Raw genomic sequence first — 13410 nt, forward strand, 5'->3', positions numbered from 1 at the left:
ACCACGAGATCCACACGATGAAAAAATCTATATGCCTATCTTGCCAACTAGAAAACACAATCATGGATCCAAGCAAGAACACAAGACACAAGATTTTATCCCGAGTCTCGGCCACACCACAAAGGTGTCCTACTACCCATTGAGGAGCCCACAAAGGGCTGGGTCTTTTCCAACCCTAATCATCCACAACCTAACCACAAAGGTCAAGGGAAATCTTTTCTCAAATATGCTCACAAGAGCGGGGAATACAAACTTCTTGGGGTCGTCCACAACTTTGGAGACTCCCAAGCAACCTCAATCCATCGAGGAACTCGAAGGTTCCAAGAACAAAAAAATCTCACAAGAGGTGTTTGCAACAAGATCAAGAGATGAGAAAGATAGAGGAAGGAAAAACAAATCCAAGGACCACAAGCACAAACCTCACACCAAACATGCTCCTTCAATTGATTGATTTGAGAGATAGATTGGGTGTGTGTGAGAGAGAGGGAGAGTGCTTTTGTCTCAAGTTAGGTGACCAATAAGTGTGGGAGTAACCAAGGTAAATGAGGAGAGAGGTATGAGGGAGTATTTATAGAGCCTCCTCAAAAAGCACCGTTGGACTGACTATTTCTGCGCAGGGCCGGTTGAACCGCCTGGTGGTCAGACTTACATTTAGTCTGCCAGTTAGACTAGTAGACAACCGCCCCTAGGGCTGGTTCAACCGTGGTGGGCACACTAACAGTCAGTCTACCTGTCAGACTAGGTAGCTAACCCAGATACCGGTTGAACCGCCCTCAGGGCTAGTTCAACTAGTATTGACCAGAGAGTTTAGGAGAGAAAACCCAGGTTGAACTGGCCCGAAGGCAGGTTCAACTGGTTTTGACCAGAGAGTTTCTCAATTGAAGTTAAGTTCAACTCAGCTGAAGAAAAGCTCAACTCAGCTGAAGTCAAGTTCAACCCAGCTAAAGAAAAGCTCAACTCAGCTGAAGTCAAGTTCAACTCAGCTGAAGAAAAGCTCAACTCAGCTGAAGTCAAGTTCAACCCAGCTGAAGAAAAGCTCAACTTAGCTGAATTCAAGTTCAGCTGCTTTTCAATAGGAACACTCTGTTTCTCAATCCTAACATCAGCCACACACATAGAGTGTCCAAAGAATTTTGGTTTTCACAATAACTTTTGAATTTAGAGGCTTGAGAAATAGCAAACACCAGTACATGTGCGAAAACTACTAAGGAAGAATAAGATCCTGCGACTCAAGATATATAGAAAATTTTACACGATCGTCGCATGGAAACTTTTCAAGGCACCACTGATGTATTTGCTTTGACCTTGACACTTACCTTTTCATTTCTCAACTAAAGTTGTTATTTATCTTTACTGACACTGAGTATACACTAGGAGCAAACTTGTAAGTAACCTTATTTGTTTTGTCATTAAATCACCAAAACTCTCAATTGTGGTTGATTGCACTTACAAAAAGTTAGAGGGGATATGCAATACGTATAACATCACAAGTTATGTAAGTAAGATATTCATATATTGGCATCAATATAAAAATTAAAAGAAATAATTAATTACACTGATGTCTCCAGATTTGATCTTTCCTATTGTACCTACATCAATCATCAGTCTCTTACTAGACATTTTTTGGCTACATTGGTCACATAATAGGTCGAGAAATACCAATTCATGTGACGTGATCAAGAATGAACGAGACTAGTAGAAGGTATCTGATTCACTATCTTGACATTTAAAAAGATATAAAAAGCCACAATGACAAGGTCAAAGTTGGGAGTCACGTTATCTCTCAACGCCCTCTCCCGTTAACCCACAATTATTCAAGTCCGCATAAATATGTTTAAGTGGTGATACAATTAAAGTGTACTATGTCATCAGGAAGATTGGATGCATCAATAGTGAGGTGTGATGCATGCTACTAAGGCCGCTCTATTGGATGAATATGTAAAGTTTTTTTCTTGATTGAATTTTGTTATTCAATATTTTTGGTAATTTGGGATGATGGGTTGCACAACGTATCTATGAGAAAGATAGCAAGATAGCTGTGGATATGGCTTGCTCAATCATAAACATGGCTATTATGGAGCATAGGAGTGAGGGCATTAGATTTTCATGGTGCAAAACCGATGGACGAAAACTATTTCCACAGTTCAAAAATGCGCCTCTCATTCTTAGTTGCCTCTAAACTCGCAAGTCATGATAATAATTTAATAAGAGGTGGGTAAAATAGAAGCTCGGCATAACCCATTGGATGTAGCCCTATGAAGCATGGCAAACACCCAATGCAGTTAAATAAAGACCATAGAAAGTTTCATTGTGAGAAAAACATGACAAACATACGATGTACATGACATTTTTCACAAAATGGAAGCCACAAAAATGTGAGCAAGGATAGTTGACCGAGGGCTGAGATTTTATACTTTACACTTAAATATGCGATGGAGATAAATTCTCAACAAAAAAATGCAATAGCGATTTTGCTTTCAGAGTCAAATGTTACCACCAGTTGCTATTTCAGCTGGAATAACAACAATGGCAACATTTCTAGCAATCCTTGGGTTAACGGTTCTTCCTGTTGGATCATAAATTAGCAAAATGTTTGAGGACAGGTTTGTGGATTTTGGATGCCTCAGTACAAGCATGACTTATGACCTTTTCCCTTTTGTTTTGTTGGGTACTTGGGTATAGTACCATTAGTTATTAGTGACCAACAGACCTGGTTTGCCTTGAAATTTTTTGATTGATTTCATGCTCGTCATTATCTTTATTGTATAGCGGGTTTTATGGTTAACATTTAATGAATGGAGCCCAATCGTTGTCAGGGGTGCAATACCACAAGAACCCTGATTCTCTCTTAAATGTGTTTCACGCGCAACAACTTGAAACTGGCATCTACGACTAGGAGTCAAGCACTGTTTGGATGTAGTCTGCTTGACCCAGCATCATTTCTACTCAATCCCATGCTGTGACACCATGTGTTCGGTTATCCATCACGCTTGAAGCATGGAGGAGCTCGTTTGGTAGAGGCTGGGATGGGGTGAACCTAGCCAACATCACGAAGGTAACCAACCTGTCCAAGAAGCAATTCAGCTAAGTATAACTAGCTGAACATAAAAGCACACATTGGTAGTCACAAGAGATAAGATGCTGCTTCACATAGATAAGAGGCATCCTCTAGTTTGCATTGTTATTGAGGACACGGTATAGTGTATGAGGAACAAATTCCATGATAAGGGCTAGTTTGGCAATCCTATTTTTTCTAAAGATTTCCATTTTCGTAAGGAAATTAATTCATTTTTCTTTGGGAAAATGAAACTCCCTTAGAAAAAAAATGGGGTTGTCAAAGTAACCATAAGATTTAAAAACAATTCATCCCTACTCGTTATCGACAAGAAGCAGTTCTTGTAATGTCGATCTTACATCACCTTATTGATGACGAAGGTACCTCTGGTCTACAAACACTTAGCGCAAAGAAAAAACAGTGCATGTTGCATCAACCAATGGTATACATCATTTTGAACTGAACTCAGGCCTCAGCTGGTTAATTCACACAAGATAGCTAAGCTTTTTGCTGGATGACAATTTTTGCATGATTGATAGAGTATCGCATTAACCCTTTAACAAAGCCCCTACAGCCATGCATGCATTGATGCATGGCATTGACATGATAATGTTCATTCGGTGTTGTTCAGAGACTCATTCGAGGTGAGGGACCAAATGAAAGCGTTTCAGCCAACTAGGCATCCCATTGGGCCTGGCGTTTAACTAACGTGAGGCCAAAAGCATGCTCATGCATGAATTGTAGCCGATTTCTTGAATAGACTAAACCAATTATAGATGCAAATTCAATGACATCTCAAGTAATTGATCACCGGGTTTCCATACCAAAAACAATAATTGTGTGGTATGTGGTAAAGCCATAATATTGATACATGTTGCACTACTCGACAGTCACTAGAAATAGCACTTAATTAGAACCAATAATCGAACACAAATACCTATTAGTAGTCGGCTACTACTAGTGAGCCGACCAATCCATGAGGAAGAACAAATCCTAGGCTCAGCTCACTGAGATACAACTCAAAGCACATAATGCGACAGATTACACCCTCCTTTATGTTCTCCTCGTTCGCGTTGCACGAGGATCCTGAACACTTACATCTCTTTCAATCGCTAGGGGCTGACTCAAGGAGGATGCCACCAAGAGGTACTTTCACTAGTTGATCGACTCATTCGAGTACTCCCACAGGCACGACGCCTACTACCATAACCTCAAGCTGCAAAACATCCTCGTCGATGAGCTCGACAACCTCAATGTGTCTGATTTCAAACTCGACGCCCTCTATGAGTGCCATAAACAGGATAGGTTGTTGCACACCACCTACCGAGAGTGCCAGAAACATCCTTGAAAATGGGCATACTACAAATCTATATGGTACCAAGTGAAAAATGTATGCTTCTAGTACTTAGTCAATTGTTTTAGGTACTAATTATATTTTTCTAAGTGTTAGGGACTATATGAAGTCGAGCCAAAAAGAGCAAAGAAAAGTTGGCATGAAAAAGAAGCATCCGGGCTGCTCTAGGTAGCACCAGAAAGTCTGGTAACTGTCCGGCCGAACGGGTTGCTCTCAGGAAAAGTAGACTCCTTCGGCTATAATTCACTGGACGGTCCATACGGAGTGCCGGACAATCCGGTGTGTAAGCCGGCCAATGGCTACAAGACACGTGAGTCAAAGCCAACGGTCAGGAGGTGCACCAAACAGTCTGGTGCCCCCAGAAGCATAAAGTAACCAATCAGGGATTTCATGACCGCTGACTGTGTAGTGTCCGGTGTGCACCGGACAGTCTGGTGCACCCGCGGACAGAAGGCAACTAGGGTGTAATACCCCTGGTGTTAAGCATACACATACATTGCATATGCATCATGAGAGCATTATCATGAGCATCATCAATCATTCACTACTTACATTAAAATCTAGAACTTTCACTATTTGTTGTGAAGTGAACTCATGTTTGGACCCATAGGATGCCTGTGTTTTATTACAATAGGTTATCATTGAGTGCTTGTGTGTATAAGAAAACCCACTTAGATAACCTAGGTTGATTATGGTCACTCTTCAACTCTTGATTTCATGTGGTGATAGTTTCTTAAACTATATGATTTTGTGTGGCTTAGTGAATGTTGTGCTTAATGAGTGGAATGTTGTTAAGAACCAAAAATCTAAGGAGCAAGTATTTGACTCCTAAAACTATTAATCAAAAGAACTCAAATTCCAAAAGAAATGAAGCTCATCCAAAAATGAAGGTTAGGGAAATGGGTTAAAGAAATAGGAAAAACCTGATTTTTCTAAGTCCAATTTTGTACCTCTCTTCAAATGTCGACATGCTCATACAAAAATAACCTCCAAATCAATTGTTCCAATTACAAAAGTTGTAGATAATTACCTAGGGCACACCCTGTAAAAAGTTGGCGAAGTTTTTGAATTCATTTGACATATTTTGACGTAGTTAGACAGTCAGTTTCAACTGTTCTACGCAGTGCTGACAAACCAGATTTTAGAAGCCTGTGATTCAAAATCTAGCGGCCAAATCACCCTAAACCCTATAGTAAAGTTGTAGCCAGTAGAGAAGGGAGCATTTTGGCTGAAGCAAGCAACATTTTGTGCTCCCGTTCTGTCCATAGCGCGTCTGCAGCCCGGGCAGTCGGCAACCGCTAAGTGGCGCGCGCCTAGACGCTGGTCGCCGCACCCTGCTCCACGCTGCGCTTTGTCCACGCATGTGGGCAAGCCAGCAGCCGCGCTCGCTCCATTTTGTTGAGCGCCTAGCCACTCTCGCCTCCATCTGCTCTCGTCTCGCACTCTCACACCCACACTCACCATCGCTTTCTTCTTCTACCCCGACGCCACGTCGCCATGGTTGACGTGAGTTGTGCTCGTGGCCGCGCTTTTCCTCGTCCACCACCGTCCAAGCCGAACATCTCCTTTGCTTCGTCGTCGAGCTGAGAACCCGGAGCCCCTCGCTTGACCTCGGAGAAGCCCCAAGCACCATCGTCGATGCTGCAGTTCTATGGTTCCCGCCGGCGCTCGTGGACCGAGTGTCTCCGTCCATGACCCACCAAGCCAAGGACGCCGTCGAGTTCACCGTCGACCGCCGATACTCCCCGACCCTCGCCTCGTTCGCCTCGTCGCCGGTAAGTCGTCGGCCGAGCGCGCCTCATCTCCCTTCTTTCTCTCTATTCTAAGGAATACGATGGATGTCGCGCACAAATAGATCAAAGCCTAGGGGTTTTTGTTCGCAAACGGTCATACACTCAGTGTAATAGTATCCAAGGACCTAGGAGTAGGATTCGTATTTCACTAGAACCCGAGGGGCTGACATGCATAACTCGAGTTTTTGAACTCGAAAAATAGTGAAATAAATTGTGTAGAACTCCTTATGATAGATCTACGGTTTAAAAATACCGCATGTCAAAGTTTGAAAGTTTTTATGCATGGCTTGAATTTAAATAGGAAAACTGAGTTTGCTTATAAGTAATAAAATAAATAAATTCGAAGTCAGAAAAATATGATTCTAAAATTTATTAGGTTCCTCTAGAGTTTTCTATCCGTGATAATTGATTTAGAGGTATGTTCTGTTAATGAATTCATTTTTGTGAATTAAAAGGTTAAGTTGCTGATTCCTTAGAAAATAGGAAATAAATAGAAAAGCATCGAGTATTATTGTGAAACTTTTTGTGAGCATGGCATGTGTCATTGACCACCTATGGAATTAATATGAACCATCAATTATGCAGAGAAATTTTGAATTATAAATTAAAAACGGAAAATGGTGATTTCTTTAGAAAACCATAGAAAAAGATTTATAAAAGAAAATGTCTGTGTGAATTTTTGTGACATGTTGTTAGGCTAAGTAAAGTATAGGAAAAATATGATAATGATTGTTTGACTAGTTTAGTGACACAATGTAGTTTAAATTACTTTCTACACCATTTCTTTTTATTTTTGTGCAGTCAAAAATAATGGTCCAAACCAATTGAAATTTTTGTGGTAGAGTATGGTAGAGGAATACTACCTGCTATAATTTTTGTATTAAATTTGGAACTGGTCGAGTAGTATCCACAATATAAGTTCAGTTAAATGGAATATAAAGGTTTGAATAGTTGCAAGTAATTCTAGGTTCAATTATGATTTAGCCTGGAATGATTGAGTAAATAATTACCGTTATGATAGCTAGGGTGTGAGCAAAGTCCTTCTCACTAGGAGATAACTAACTTGTAAAAAGAAAAGGGTGCTAAATGAAGAATATTGCTTAGTGTGTTTACACATGTATGTGTAAGGTAATTAGAAATACATTGTAGTGTAATTTGGGTGAAGTTATGTGGATTCTTTAAATACTAGTGAGGACCAACCAAGAAAAGATAGACTACATGTTCTTAGACGATGTAGACTATCTTGTAGAAAACTCTGCATAGTAAATCTACTCAGAATATGCACACTACATGCACCCATAAGCATCATACATCTCTTGCATAAGGCATCATGTATCCTCATACTGCATCCATACATCATACAGGATCGCAAGAGGAAGTACTAGTGGGAATTGTCGAGGAGCTGCCAGGAATTCTCGTGGAAGAGGGTGAACCAGAAGCTGAAGCTCAGAAGTGTCCTGATCACCGCCCAGTTCCTTCAAGAAAGGCGAGCCCCAACATCTAACTTCCTATGTTTGCAATACTTTAATTTATTCACTTTCTACCTATAATGTTGCATTAGGTATAGGAGTTGATTGAAACCAATTGTTGCATATACACTTGATTACTTTGTTTACCCTATGCTTGCCACCTATTTAAAGTAAGCACGCTTAAAATGCTTAGGCCTGCTTAAACGGTAGAAGTCGGGTGATCTCCTGTCACCTGCGAGATATAGGTGGTTACTTATGCTTGATTTGGGATAAAGTCATGGGATAATATCGATGATGTAAATAAAGATTTAAAATGAAACTGGGTGGACTCTTATGGGCATCATGTAGGCCATAATGATCACGCCTGCGTCGATTAAGGACTATACCGTTGTGGTCCCTCGAGTCATGTTGAATTTATGCCTATACACTTAGCTGGCCGGATAATTCGTCCTGACCGTGAAGCCAGAACATCATTCCAGCCGGATTCGACCTCGTGGTGCACTTACTTGTGTGGTTGAGGAGTGACGGGGACACGGCGAGATGACCCATGGTGGATGGTACGCCCTAACCCTCTGGTAGTCGGGCAGTCCCTGGGTATGGTGGCCCCTGTGGAATCCCAGATGTGCAGCAAGGCTACCACTAGAATGAGTGTAGTGGTGATTGTATCTCACGAAGTACCGTGGATATGATTTGTGTTAGGAGTACCCACCAGTTGGTTAGTAACCGATTCGAATCGCCATCGCTCCTGGATAGTGAGCACTTGACTTGAGTTATCTTATCGTTTTAAGAACTACACTTTCTATAGGCTTTATGATAGGGATAAGAAATGATGTTACCCCCAACTATGGTCAGGGGATGGGTTAATCTTGATGTGATAATTATGAATAGTCTTCCTTAACTTGATTCTTCATTACAGCTACAACTAGGCTTATAGTAAAACTGCAGAGGAGTACTTAGAGAATCAGATGCAAATCTAGTTCTGCAGCGGAATAGGTACAAATACTTATCTACTAAAAATGGTATAATGAACTTGATAACTCTTTAAGTTGCTAACAACTTCATTAACTCCTGTTACCCTTACAAAGTAAATAACCAACTCCAGATATAGCTTTGCATAATCCTTGGAATCTTTTACTTTCTTATTTCCTGGTTTTGGATGGGTCAGTCTAGCCGAGTACATTCCAGTACTCAGGGTGCTATTCCCAATGATTGTTGTAGATGGCCAGATGTACTATGGGTACTGCGAGCACTGCTTATACCTGGCTACGGGAAATGACTAGGCCAAGGGCAAGGCTTCTCCATTCTTGTCTCATGCTTTCGGTGGGTTGACATAACCCAATGTTGGCACAAGATTTTGAAAACCCCGCACGTGTTGTGGGTGCTGGTTAAATAAATGCTTCTGCTAAACTTATCACCTCAATGATTGCTACTTGAGTTCATTGGGCCTGCGTGCCATCTATGTTGTAATAACTCTATGCACTCCGACTTATTTTAAACTCTTTGCAATGTTGTAACACTTGATGCAGCGAATGACAGTTCATTAGGATCTTGGTTGCGAAGGAAAAGTTTGAGATCCTTCATGATTTCATCAGACCCTAGGTTTATATGGGCTCAAGTGTGAGGTAATCACTGCGGTACAGATGGTTTGCATACTTGATCTCTTATAAGTCTGGTCGAGTCGCCGCACAGGGCCTTCCAAATGGACCTCCAACGGCTCCAAGGTCCCTTGGGGCTATAAAAGGACCCCCCTATGCACATGTAACAGTTACCCAATCACCCTTTCAGCACACTATAGCATAACTAGCTAGCACAGAGTATAGGCTGGGGACCCCACTATCACAGTAGGTGTCAAGAAGACCCAGTTAGATGGAGAAGTGTGTGGTCGAGACCCCTACCATGTGGCCGCATGGGAGGTCTGTAACACCCAAAATCCTATAGTTGGATTTATAAAAAACATTTCTCCAAAAGGTTCGAGATAAAATGTCTTCTAATAATGATTTCCTTCCTTTATAAAGTATATCTCTCTAAATTAAATAAGTAATAATAAGTAAGAGGTTGGTATGCAAAAACTTAGATCCAAAACTTAAAACTAAAAAAATTGGAGCAATAAATAAAAGAAACACTTTTAATCTATTTATTCCCTTTACAACTTTATGATTAAGGCACTCTTTAAAAATATTTGAATCAAAATAATTCATGGTAAAGATTGTACATTAACTTCTCCTAAACTAAATAAATATTAAAACTTTGAATGAACCCTTAATATGATTTTTGCATTGAAAATAATGACCTTCTTTGCGATAAATAATATGGACGGCATGTTTGAAGAACTTACCTAAAATAATGGGAATGAAATAATAAAAATAGTATATCTATAAAAATATCACATCTCATGATGATTTCTTTGTTTGTTACATTTGATTCATAAAGCAAAACCAAATTTCAATTTAAATCCAAATTGAAGTTTGAAAACAAAATAGAAAAGAAAAAAAGAAAAAAAAGGAGAAGGTAACTCACCTGCTGCACTTTTGGCCAAGACTTTGTTGCTGGCCAAGCTCCACGCCCTAGGAAACACCACGTCAGCCCAACCCACCACTGTCGCTCCTATGCACTCGTGTCCATGTGGGCCTTGGGGGTCAGTCACCGCTGCTTAGCTTCTACACATCAGCCCGTGTCTAGCTCGTGCCAGCCAGGTGGACCCGTACCGAACAAGAGACTCGCCACATACCCCATCCCCAACCGAACACGAGCGCACGGGCAATGTGGCTGGCACGGGGGGGGGGGGGGGCACTCCGTCGGATTCATATTCCTCCCCTCCCTAATAAACCACACAGGTGGATGTAACCACCCGGATCTCGCCAGCTAGCCGGATTCCCTATTGTTGCAGGCTTGCTGCCAGGCTCCAGGGTATAAAATCCAGCTGTTACTGCTCCTATCCAACCACCGCATATAGGAGTCGCATCTACCGATGAGCGCCACCATGACAACACGGGAGAAATAGCCGCCGCACCCAGAACCCATCCTCACCAGCTCCCAGAATCAGGGGTTTGGTCTGGGGTCTTCGTCGGAGTTCGCGGGAGCACGAGGTGCACTCGCCAGGCACGACTGATGGCTGGAGCGGAGGGAATTCTTCACCGGAGCATGGACGTCGTGGTGGTGTCATGTGTCGTCGTGGGAGGACTCCCCCACTACACCGCTGCCTGTAAGATGCCTTTACATGAGTTTGTGTTGTCCTTCGTTACATGTAGCGCCCTTTGTATTAGGGGTATGTGACCTATGATGCCGGGGCGCTGCCTCATTATCGTGTTGCCATCGCGGGGTGGGCGCACGCCACTGGAGTGCAAGGTCGGAGCGAGAATAAGAGGTTAGAGTCGTTGATCTCCTTCTGGGCGACTCTGATTAGAACGTGGAGATACCCCTTTGTGCATTAAACCGTAGTCGTCGGGTTTGGATCGGAGGGATAGGATAACGTTTTGGCTAGATCAGATCTTGGTCATAAGATGGAGCGTTAGTGGATTAGATTAGATCTCTCCCTAATAAAATCTAGATTGTATATTCAAGATCGGACGACCCTGATTAGAAATTGAGATAATGTTTTGATCCGATGAAAACTGGGCATCAATCGGGGATCTAGCAGCTGGAAATCCATACCAGTTCAACGAGGGGATCTAATTCGCGCCTTTAGTTGAAGATCTAGCGGCCGAGACACGCTCATACCCCTTTGGCTATTGTTGTTTTGCGTAAGAGACCATGCGTTCCTCAAAAAGCAACCCGCAGTCCACCCCAGTGCAAAGACTCTCACGAATTAGTCCTAAGAATTCTGATTTAGACCCTACAGTCTCCAAAAATATAAACTGCCATCCTTTTTAGAAATAAAATAAATAAAAAATCATAGGAAATTCCCTGGAAATCATTTCTTAGGTATAAAATAAATTTAAAAATATCTAGAAACTTAGAAAACTCATAACTATCACGTTTTAACTCTGATTTTAGTAGTTCTCGAACCTGCAATCTCGTAGTGACGTGTAAAATATTTCTATATAGTTTGTTTCCATGCTTTGGTGTAATGTTATTGTATCCCTTGTTTGCTTATTTGTATGTATTGCTACCTACTAGAAGCGGGGTTGCAAGGAACCTGAAGCCCAACTCGGAGAAGTACCTGGTGCTACACCAAAAAGACAAGTTGTGTCCTTGATCACATTTTTTGACCTAAGAATATTTATGTTTATAATAATCACCATGGCATGCTTAGGTTAAATTGATGGGACCTAATAGGTTACCTAGTTTTGTTTACCCTACACCTTGCATACAAATGAATTATTGGGTAGTCCTGCTATTGCTTTACCTAGTTTTGGGAGTAATAACATTTATGAATTATCATCATGTTCTATTATATTGCTAGATTATTTATTATTGTGCTTGATAAGATCATTTTGTTAATTGGAATATGGAGCGATCACCTGAGACAACAGTTTAACCACAACGACTATATGGCTTTGGTCTTGGCCAATTAATTAGGAAAGGTAGTGTAGGATAATCCATTCTCGATAGGGGCAAGTGGGGAGGCATCGCTGCAGAGTATAGTGATAGATGTAATTACGACGATGGGGTTACAGACTATGAAAAAAGGCATATGCTTCCTTGGTCCAAAACGATAGCGGGTTTTCTCATACTAGTGGAACTTTGTAAAGGCCTTGTAGTGTACCCTCGCCAACTCACCTTGGAAGTGTTTAAGGGTCCGTACAATCCTGGGCAAAAAGGGAACACAACTTGTGGGTATAGACGTGCAACCTCTGCAGAGTATAAAACTGGTATATCAGTCGTGCTCATAGGCATGAGCGGCTCGGGCCCTCACATGAGTAATTTATGAAATTAAATTTAACATGCCATGCATTGCATTGTGCGAGTTATTAAATGTGATCTCTTATTTAATTAGGATAATATTTACTTATAGTTAGTAATTGCTAATAAAAATTTGACCATCTTATTTAAAAGTAATGCTCAGCCTTAACCATTTTTCTTAGTAAGCCTTACGCTACACATGAGCCCCAACCGTATGTGAGCTCATACACATTATTCCCCACACTTGCTAAGCGATGACCATATGGGAGCTCACCCTTGTTATAATCACACTAGAATAAGAACATGTACCGCTGGATAAGCATGAATGATGCTATGATGAGTTCAGAAAGGTCTAGGCCATCGTCTCCTAGTTAACTATGGTTGTGGAGGATAGTTGCAATCATATGATGTAATCTATTTAGTTATTTTTGTACGGAAGTTCTATTATATAATATAGATGTGACATTGAGTTCTATACCATGAGCCATCATATGTGTGAAACTTGATCCTAGCACATATTTGATATGCATCTTGATTTGCCCTAAAATCTGTGTGTGACAAGGTCCCCTGCCACACACAACGTAACCAAGTTCCCATTCTACGAATGTCATCGCCAATCCATTGACGGGTCCAGTTGCGGCACATGTTGTTGGGTCTCTTGTCATTGATGAGGTCCGGATGCACCATGTGTACTAGGACTTCTACTAGATCCGCTGGCCCCCAAGAAGACCTCCTATGCCAACTGCTCTACCAAGCACAATGGGGTCCAAGTGCATCACATGCCCTAGGTGCCCGGTGCCTCTAATGGGCTCCGGGCACACCACGTGTGTGCCCACACACACGTCATAGTTGGTCAAGTGTTTGTGCAGTCATAGTGTTGTTATGCATATATGACAC

The 13410-nt window shown here is 41.6% G+C and overlaps 1 long non-coding RNA gene across 1 annotated transcript; it reads left to right on the forward strand.

Moving 5' to 3' along the window:
- The first annotated feature begins 10458 nt into the window (after window positions 1-10458).
- Window positions 10459-12081, forward strand: LOC103629422 (uncharacterized). The gene is made up of 2 exons (XR_554375.3): window positions 10459-10873; window positions 11788-12081. It is a non-coding gene; the product is annotated as an uncharacterized lncRNA (long non-coding RNA).
- The last annotated feature ends 1329 nt before the right edge of the window (window positions 12082-13410 follow it).

Source organism: Zea mays, chromosome 6 (genome assembly GCF_902167145.1).
Source record: "Zea mays cultivar B73 chromosome 6, Zm-B73-REFERENCE-NAM-5.0, whole genome shotgun sequence".
Taxonomy (NCBI): domain Eukaryota; kingdom Viridiplantae; phylum Streptophyta; class Magnoliopsida; order Poales; family Poaceae; genus Zea; species Zea mays.